The 9,895-nt window shown below is 48.2% G+C and overlaps 1 long non-coding RNA gene across 1 annotated transcript; it reads right to left on the reverse strand.

Moving 5' to 3' along the window:
* Nucleotides 1-1,902: 1,902 nt before the first annotated feature.
* On the reverse strand, nucleotides 1,903-7,232 carry LOC136326001 (uncharacterized). The gene is made up of 3 exons (XR_010729367.1): nucleotides 6,845-7,232; nucleotides 5,744-5,925; nucleotides 1,903-2,202 (listed from the first exon to the last, which is right to left on the reverse strand). It is a non-coding gene; the product is annotated as an uncharacterized lncRNA (long non-coding RNA).
* Between the last annotated feature and the right edge of the window lie 2,663 nt (nucleotides 7,233-9,895).

The raw sequence follows: 9,895 nt of genomic DNA on the forward strand, positions 1-9,895 counted from the left end.
CTGTTCAGACTCACACTCAGCTAGCTCGTTCCAGTGCCTCTAACTGCCTTTTCCTAGGTGGGTTTCATCGGAGCACTGCCAGGGGCATGGTCCCCTTTCCTAAATGTAGACAGGACGTGACTTGGCCAAGATCACAAAGCTGCGTGACAAGCACGTGTCTTCTGGTTCCCACGTCAGTGATTTGCCACTCACTCCACAGAGCCACCTCCTCCTTCCGGGAATGGTGCCATTGTGATGAGGGCGGAGATCGGTCCGAGGCCCTCGGCAGGGAGACAAGGCAGGCACAGGGAAGAGAGGAGCAACCCATGCCCGGTGTGTGCCCTGTGTGTACCTGGGCTCCGTGCAGGTACACCCTCCTCCTGTGGCCAGTCACCGGCTGTGCTCTTGGGAGACCTAACGCCATGGTTTGGATTAGATCACAGACTTGGGAGTAATGCGCTGCCATGGACTCCCTGTGTCCCCCTAGACGAGACACTCCACCTCTCTGGACCTCAGTTTCCTCATCTGTAAAATAGGATTGTAACAGCACCACCTCACAGAGTTTGCAGATGAACTAAGTTCTTAGAACCGTGGTTCAATAAATAGTTATTATTGTTGTTAATACCAGTTATGTTAATATTTAATATTGCTTCCAAACAGAGCAAACTTGTTATTCCCATTTTATGCAGATAAAGGAAGGAAGAGAGGGAAGGAGGGAGGGAGTGAGTGAGTTAGGGACGGATGTAGGGACGGAGGGAGGGGGAGAGAGAGAGAGAAAGAAGGAAGGAAAGAAGGAAGGAAGGAAGGAAAGAGAAAGAGAAAGAGAGAAAAGAAAAGAAAAGGAAAGAAAAGAAAAGAGCTGAAGCCTAACAGCCAACACTGCTTAAATTCAGGGTCCTGGCCACATGGCTTCCCCGTCTGAGCTCTCTTGTGCTGGGAAGTGTCAGGGTGGCTGGGCCGGGCCTTCTAGAAACCCCGCTCTCTGGCGCAGAAGGAAGCCTGGATTGGCATTCTCCCTGCTGCGGGGCCAGCTCTCATTCACCCCTCTGTCCTGGGGATGAAGCAGGCCACACAAAAGAAAATCGAGTTACTCAGGGCCAGGTCTGCCAGCGGCTTCTTGCCTCTCAGGCAAGGTGGACCAGCGCCTGCTGCTTGGCCTGGCCCGGAGGTCACATGACAGGTTTCTTAGGCGCCCTGGAGCTTGTTTCAGGCTCCCTCACAGGAAGAACGGGAACACCAGCCCCTCCCTCCATCCGGACCTTGCTTCTCTCTGTCTCAGTAGGATCCAAGCAGTGCCTTACCCAAACCCGTGCAGTGGTTTTCAAACTTTTCACACTTTGGGACCGGGGGTAATAGGAGAATTAGTTCAGGGACCACTAAGGCAGAAACTACCCTGAGCATAAGCAAATTTTACTAAGATCATTGGGTCTATGATCTTCATACAACATCGGGGGGTTAACTCCTTCGTGGACTGACATAAAATTTCTAGCAGACCAGTTCACAGACTAGCAATTGAAAAACACTTGTTTAGAGAGATGCCTTTCGTTAATTTTTTGGACAATTTTCTCTCCCAGCAGATGATGAAACCATAACGTGGACCTCAATGTGACGGAGAATTGCTTGTGACAGACACAGTGGCAATGTGGGAATGAGCCCATTTCCCTGGAGTGTGGTGGCCCAGGTGAGAAACCAAGACTACTGGCTCTATGCACCTGTCAGACTGTAAAGAGATTTCAACAGGCTCGTGGAAAAACTTACCTGTGGTTTGTTTTAGTCAAGATGATCCTAGATCTTGTACTACATAAATTCTCAAATCTCAGTGGCTTAACAAGATGGAAGTTTACTGCATTTCCTATTCCCACAAAATCCAATCAGGAAAGGGCTCGCCCGGGCACCCAGGCGGGCACAGCCCTGCCTCATGTAACACACAGCTTCTAAAGTCCCTTGGAGGGGAGTCCTCCCACCACAGGGGGGGAGGGGGCTTTTCTGGGTTAGCCTGAACTCGGTATATATCACTTCTACCCCCATTCCATTGGTCAGAACTCATCTACTCGCCTCTCTGTCCTCCGAGGGGACTGTCGTCCTGGCTGGAAAACCTCTCCCAGCAACGACCGACTGCCCACTGTGGATAGGCAGCAGGACCCGGGGGAATCAGCCACATGGGAATGAGAGTCTCCTAATGAGATCTCACCTGCTCCGGAGACGGAAGGAGAGTGGAAGGATCTAAAAAAAAAAGAAGGCCATCTTAAGAAACATGGAGAAGTAAATACACAGGCCAAAGTGGCTACTCAGGAAACTGTCAGGTGACCTCGGTCTTTGACATGTACAAAAGGCATAAGGAGTGGCCACTGACCAAAAACAACGTAAGAATATAACAGACTGGTAGGGAGCTGGAAGAGTCATGTCAGGAGTGCAGGATACCTGCAAAATGTTAACGAGGGCTCTTCACGCTTTGTTCCTTTGTTTGAGCTGACAAAGGAGACTTAGGTCTGCCCTGGGGATGGGAGGTCTGGTATTCACTGAGGGACAGAAAGACAGTCCCGCCCATTTTGCTGTCAACTCCTTTATCAAAGTGAATGAGTTCAAAAATAAAAAAAGCAGAAAACATTGCAATCCCAAAGAATAAGGCGTGTGCAAGAGCGAAACCTAACTCCTCCAGTTAGTTGACATGTCCTGGCCCAAGTGAATTACACTGCAGAATTCTAAAAAACAGTTTTTCAAGAAGGGATTAGTGTAGCTGTAGGAGAGTGGCTGCGAACACAGGCCCTGCAGCTAAGATATCTGGGTTTGAATCTTGATTCAGTCCCTTTGCTAGCTGTGTGACCTTGGGGAATCACCTCATTGATCCATGTCTTAGTTTTCCCCGCTGTTAAATGGGAAAAATAATAACCCCTACTTCCTAGGGTTGTTGAAGGGTTTAAATAAGTTTCTATCCCCTCTTAGCAGTCAGCCTTGTACCCATTAAGTGCTCAAAGATGGTTAGCAGCAGAAGCTACTATTCTATGGCTGAGCTTCTAGTAATTTCTAAAAACATCGTGACACTCAGAGAAAAGCCTAGAAGACAGAGACGAACAAATACATTCTGATCTTGTGTTGGGCAGATAAAATGTATTATGCTCACTTTGTTAAAGATAACACGAGGAGGCCGTCGCCCAGGTGATATTAATGTGTGTTGGGGTGGGCTAAAGGGAGGCAGAATCCTTGTAGCCTGCGGCTTGGTTTTGGGATTAAGCCTTTCCTACCCTTTTTGATGTGGGGTGGTACAATCCAATCATGCCTCAGAGAAGTGACTTTGTAGTAGAGACTTCCCTATTTTGTATATTGGATTAAAGGTTATGGATCTACACTATAAAATGGGGGCATAACAGGAGCTTACGCTCTTGGTTCCTGAGATTAGCATGAGAGAGCAGAAAGAGGCCATGTGGCCAGGAGAAGCAGCCAAGATGGCGGAGTGCTGAGTGAGATGCCAGTTTGTGTAGAGTTTGTATCTGGGATAAGGAAGGAGATGGGGAACTGAGGAGAATAAGGCTGGTGAGCTAGAAACCTTTGATTCTAGGAAACTTGGATAAGTCAGTGGCTTTGTGAGCACTGAATGTGATTGGGTTTTGGAGCCCAGTGTGTGTTTTTACTTGCCCGCCGGGTGCAAGCTAGGATTAAAGACTATGGCCCACCAGTTTTTGGCTCCATTGTTTCTTTACCGACTGTCCGAATCCAATGTGAACCTGCAAGGGCTGGGCAGCTTTGATAGTGGCCCTGGCCGTGGCTGCTGGCTTTACATCTTGAAAATAGAAGAAGTGAACTTTCTCAATGCTGTCAGTGCCTTACACTGTTACTCAACAAACATTAGTTTATACCTATCACGTGTGAGGCTCATGCTGGACCCTAGGAACATAGCAGTGAACAAATAAAAGATTTTTTGTTCAGCGTACTAAGTTTAGTAGGGGAGACATATAAATTAATATATATATATATATATATATTTTTTTTTTCCAATAGGCGGTGTGGAGATAAACAAAATAAGGGAAGAAGATGCATAATGTTGACACAAAATATTTTAGGAAAGCCTAAAGCAGTGTGGCTTTGAGAAGGAAGTACAAACGCAAAGAGCCCAAGAGGGAAACGTTCCTGATGTGTTTCTGGCACAGAACAGAGTCCCATGTGGCCACAGTGGAGGGACTTGGGGAGAGACCGGCAGAGGAAGAGGTCAGACTGGGCAGGGCTCTGCAGGCCCTTGTAAGGACCACGAGTGTAACTTAGAGAGGTGGCAGCCATTGACCAGAGGAGTGACCTGCTCTGACCCCATTTTAAAAGTTCACTCGATGGTGGAAGAGATTGAAGGGAGGCTATAGAGGCAGCAGGGAGGCTGGTAAGGAGGTTTCTGTAATAAACTGTGCAGTGGTGATGGCTTGGACCAGGCTGGTAGCCGACGGGAAGGACAAGACCTGGTCTAAGAAGTAGTCCAACCCTGGATAGAAACAGATGGTTTTCGCTAAGAGATTGAATGAGGATGAGAGAAAAAGAGAGGAATCCAAGTTAATTCCCAGGACTTTGGCCCGATCACCTGGAATGATGGCGTGACATGAACTGAAATGGAACGACTACATGAGTCCCTGGCTTAAGGCGATGGGTGGAGACGAGGGGCTTGTCATTGGATATGTTACCTTTGGCACCCAGGAGGAGACATGTGGCAGCTAGTTGGATTCATGAGTCTAGAGATCAGGAAAAAGGCCAAGGTTAGAGAGGTAGGTCCAAGAGAATGCTGAAGTTATCCAGGGACTAAAATAACTAGAAAGGAGAGGAAGCCCAAGAACTGAGCTGGATCCCAAGGTTGAGATGTTGAAAGGGAGGGGAAAGAATAGGGAGCCCAAAAGGGACAGCCAGCAAAGTGGGAGGACCACTGGGGGAGGGGGTGTCCCGGGGGCCAGTGATGGAAGGCAAGGTTCTGTGGAGGAGGCAGGGGCCGACTCTGTCAAGTCCTGCTGAAAGGGCAGCTAAAATGAGGGCTGAAAAGTGACCATTGGAACCAGTCGGTTAAAAAGGTTGTCAGTGGATCCTTGGAGAAGAAAGTGGTAATGACTAGGATTTAGGACTGGTTCACCAAGAACAGGTTTTGCGAGATAAAGCACATTCTTTGATTTAGAAAGTGTCCCTGGCCAATGTAATAGTTTGCCAAGATTTCAACACGGTGTTTGAAAAAACACAGTCTTCTGGTGTTTTTGAACATGAGGGCAAAATAGGGGTTCATGAAACAGTTTTATTACTTGAATTTCTAAATGGCACATTCTACCCTCTCTCCTCTTGTCCTGTTCAAAAATTTTAGCAAGGACTCGAATAAAAGTATCAGTGGAACGAAAGTCCAGTTTGCAGAGGTTGCAAAGCTAGGTGAGAAAATAGAAATGGGTTAACAGGAGCCAGAGGATCTCACAGGACTCGATGATTGGGCAGCACCAACAACGTGATGTTTAATGGGAATGAATGGGAATCCTTGCATTTTGGTACCAAGAACTGAATATGTAAATATCAGATGAGGGAACCAGTGTTTGGCCAAGGTAAATGAGAATGTGCCCCTGTGATGTATGTTGGTAATAGCGCCGTATGAAACAGCATAGTGATAATGTTACCCAGAGCTATTGTCCTCTCAGGCGACAATGACCGCAGAGTGATAGCTACAATAATTAACGACCTTATGACAGTCTGTGCTGGTCAGTCTGCACCTACAGTATTTTTTTCCCATCTGGCATCATGGGTCAAGGGGGAAACTGACCTAGTAGGGGGCATAGAGAGGAGAAAAGCTGGACCCACAAAGACTGCTGCCACCTGCTGGTCAGCCTGCACCCATCTTGGCCTTCCAGTTCTGCACACCGCTCCCAGAGTGGTTCCCCTCGAACACCAGCAGGATCCCATCACTCTCGTATTTACAGTCTTCAGTGTTCTTTCTCTCATTGCCTAAGAAATAAAACCCAAGACTCAAATCTAGAATTTTCAGACGCCAAAGCCCCAGCAAACAAGATAGAGATAAGGTTCTGTTTTGTTTTAATGGATTTTTATAATGAGGAGGAGAATCAGAAGAGCCTCCTGTGAGACAGACCCCAGAGCCAAGGGTTCAAGCAACCAGGCTGAGCCACCAGAGTGGGTGGAGAGACAAGTCAGAAGGCCCGCTGAGCAGCGGGGACCGAGGCCGCCCTGTGGGATGGCTCATGGGCGAGCTGGATGCATAGAGAGGGCTGCAGACAAGCTACTTCCTACAGCCTCTTCTTCCAGGAGGGCCAGAATGTCTTCATCCGGGGCCTCTCTTCGTTGCAATTACAGTTGTGCACTGCTTAATGACGGGCGTAAATTCTGAGAAGTGTGTCATTAGGCAATTGCATCTTTGTGCAAACATCATAGAGAGCACTCGGACAAGCTTAGATGGAAGAGCCTACTTCACACCTAGGTGGCATGGTATAGCCTACTATTCCCAGGCTCCAAGCCTGCACAGCCTGTTACTGTACAAAACAACCGGAGATTAAATCAAACACAAGAAGAAGAAGAAGAAAAGAAGAAGAAGAAGAAGAAGAAGAAGAAGAAGAAGAAGAAGAAGAAGGAGGAGGAGGAGGAGGAGGAGGAGGAGGAGGAGGAGGAGGAGGAAGAAGAAGAAGAAGAAGAAGAAGAAGAAGAAGAAGAAGAAGAAGAAGAAAACATGATGTAATCACAAGACTGAGTAAACATGAGATATATCTATGAGGCTGCCACCAGCACAACACAGCTACTGTTTACAGCAAACGTTTCTTTATGAGTAGAAGGAGCACATTCTGAAATAATGACAAAAAGCATAGTGTAGTAAATACATAAACAGCAATATAGTCATCTTATCATGAGCAGGTACCTGTGCTGTGTAGAACTCTACGTGCTGTACTTTACACGACTGGAGCGCAGTAGGTTTGTTTACACCAGCATCACCACAGACACCAGAGTAACGCATTGCACTAGGACCTTATGACGGCATGGGATCCTATTCTATTTGCCATGACGTCTCTTTCTGTAGCAACAGGGCTGGGATTCTGCCGCATGAGCTTGGGAGCAACGCTGGGGCAGAGAGAGAAAGGATGACAAGCACCGGCTCCCTCTTCCTTCATTTCCCCATAGTATCGGTAGTATGAGCGCAGGGGGACAGATAACATCTGAGCCCAGAACCTGACATCCAGGGGATGCAAGTGTGAGCGAGGGTAGCACCATCCCAGGACACCGGGCGGCAGCTGCCTCTCCACACTGAACTCTGGTGAAGAGTCAAGGCCACGGGCAAGCCTGGGATGTGTGCGATTCTCTGGGCAACACTGAGAGGGGCAGGGTGCCAATCAGCTAGCCGGAGAGGGCGGCATGGAAAGTGGTGACCAAGAGGCAGAGAGTCCTTTCCTGTAGGCTACATGAGGGAGGGGTAGGATTTCTTGTCAGTGTCTCATGGGAGAGCCTAGGTGGCAGCTGCACCGGCGTGGGCATGAGGGTACGGCATGTCCCATTTCATGGATATAAACAGAAGCATTCACTTGAGCCAGCCATGGGCTTTGGATGCCAGCAATCAGAGCTTATCACTCAGGCAGACAAGCCAGAGGAGGAGAGCTGACAAGCGGCTAGCATTTGCTTTACTCCTTCTCCGGGAAGACATGTTGGTCTTGGTTACCCTGTGGGTTTTTCCTCTCGCCCTCTCTCAGGCAGTGCTTCCCGCACGAGCATTACATAACAGCGGGACAGCAGGGAACACCTATACAAGAGGGCACGACAGTCAGACAATGGGCGGGCAGAAGCTGCCCTGAGAAAATGGAGTTATTCATGAGCTGTGTGAGAGGCGGCTCTGTTCCCGGCTTGGCTCCCTGGTAAATGAAGTGCTCTGCGGACAAAGAGGGAAACTTTATATTCTTGCAATTTTCCCACAGTGGCAGGCTCACAGAAAAACAAGGCACTCGTTGGCTTAAAGGAGAAAAGGCAACCATATCCATAGACTTTGCCTTCTCCCCCAGATCGATGTCGTGGGCCAAAGCCACAGAACAGTCCCCACCCCCCACCCCACCACAGCGAGGGAACAGCGGGGCAAACTTGCTGTGGGTCCGCCTTGTGCCTCTGCGTGTTTTCCTCAATGCGGATGGGTTTCACCTCTGAATCAGCTCCTGGTTTACGTTCCTGCTAGCTCACCACTTTGAAGGGAAGGAATGCTGTCAGTCAAGATGATTACTCGGAGACAGAAATAACAACGTCTTTTCTAAGTGCAGCCGCCCAGCTCACCTGTTCTGCGACGCTCTGCAGCCCAAGGACAGGATGGCCATTGCTCTGGGCCTGTGTCTGGAGTCACAACCAGAAAACACTTAGCTGCGGGGTCCACAGCCCTCTGCATGGGAATTTAGACTGCAACTGCATGTATAGTGCTGCCTTTGCTTATGACCCAGAAATGCTGAGAAACCAACCAAAAAGTTATGAGTGCCCTGTAGCACGTGTTTCATATAAGACCAAATTTTATGCCAAGACAATTCCAAAATTATGTCAAATAATCTTTTTTTTTTTTTTAATCCCAGCAAAGAAGTATTGATCTTGGTACAAAATTCTTCTTCAATTATTTCAAGCGATTTTTGGAGTCCATTGCAGCATGATTTGACCTACGACACCATTCCTACTACTGGAAATTCTACCGTGATCGTTCAGTGCAGAGTGGCTCCCACTGTGGGATGAGTTATAACATTATCAGGTATTAAGGTCCTTCTGTACCCGCCCGGGGATGCGGTCTTCCTGCTCGGTACCAGAGGGCATCACTGGATAAAAGAGAGATCAGAGGCAGGAGACGGTAACTGCTCTTACGCAACCCAGCCCGGGATATGTGTACGTGTGAAAGGATTTGGGTTTGTTAGCCGCATCCTGGGCGGCCCCACCCTTCTGGGCACCACTTTGTGACAGGTGCCAGGTGAAGACAGACCGTATGCAAGTGCTCTGGAATCTGACAGGTGGATCTGCGTCTTAATTTTAAAACTCAGTCACTATGTGACCTCAAAGAAGTTACTTGACTTTTATTTCCTCAGTAGAACCAATCACAGTGGACACTATGGATATGAGGAAGCTGGGCAGGGGCAGACCAAGCGGCTGTCCTGGGAGAGCTGAAGGACGCAGCTGCGGGACAGTCCCTCTCTGAGGCCGTTCTTAGCTGAGGACCCTGCTCACAGCACTGAGCACCCTCACCAGACAGGTGGCAGTTTTTTGAGAAGAATCCCCCCAATTGACCTGAGAAAACTGCATGCAGACCAACATTGTTTCATGCCCTGGACTTGGAAACCACTGCACAAACTATCTGTCGCCGTCAAGTCCTACACTGGCTTTAACTGTATCCTTTAGAGCAGGGGTCTCAAACTCAACTCAGCATGTGGGCCGCAGAGCAAGATCACAGCCGTTCGGCGGGCCGCACTAGGTCTACAAAAGGCAACTGTTACGCAACACTTTTCTCACTGCAGTTGAAAACAAAAAAAAAAAAATCAGTACAACAAGCACAATCGTACATGCAGTTTACTCAGTGTCACAAAACAACCAGAAACTGTAGTTCGCATCACAACTGCTGTTAACTAAGCTAATATCTAGCTAGGATGCTAGAGAAATGAAAAATACAAGTAGGCCCCTAGGCTTACTTAATTTTATCCAAAATATTTTGAACTTCATGGATTAGTCTGCGGGCCGCACAAAATTGTTTGGCGGGCCACGAGTTTGAGACCCCTGCTTTAGAGAGAAACATCTCTCTTTATGGGTCAAGTATAAAAATGCTACTTTCACCAAATTCACATGCCTCCCTTAACGGCTTCTGTATCAGCCTTTGATAGAAGAATCAAAAGGCTCAGCACTGGCCAATGTCTTTTGAGCATTTATCATGTCCCGAGGAGCGGGCAACAGAGTGAGGAAGAGAGGTGAC

The sequence above is a fragment of the Saccopteryx bilineata genome, chromosome 2 (assembly GCF_036850765.1).
Source record: "Saccopteryx bilineata isolate mSacBil1 chromosome 2, mSacBil1_pri_phased_curated, whole genome shotgun sequence".
NCBI classification, from domain to species: domain Eukaryota; kingdom Metazoa; phylum Chordata; class Mammalia; order Chiroptera; family Emballonuridae; genus Saccopteryx; species Saccopteryx bilineata.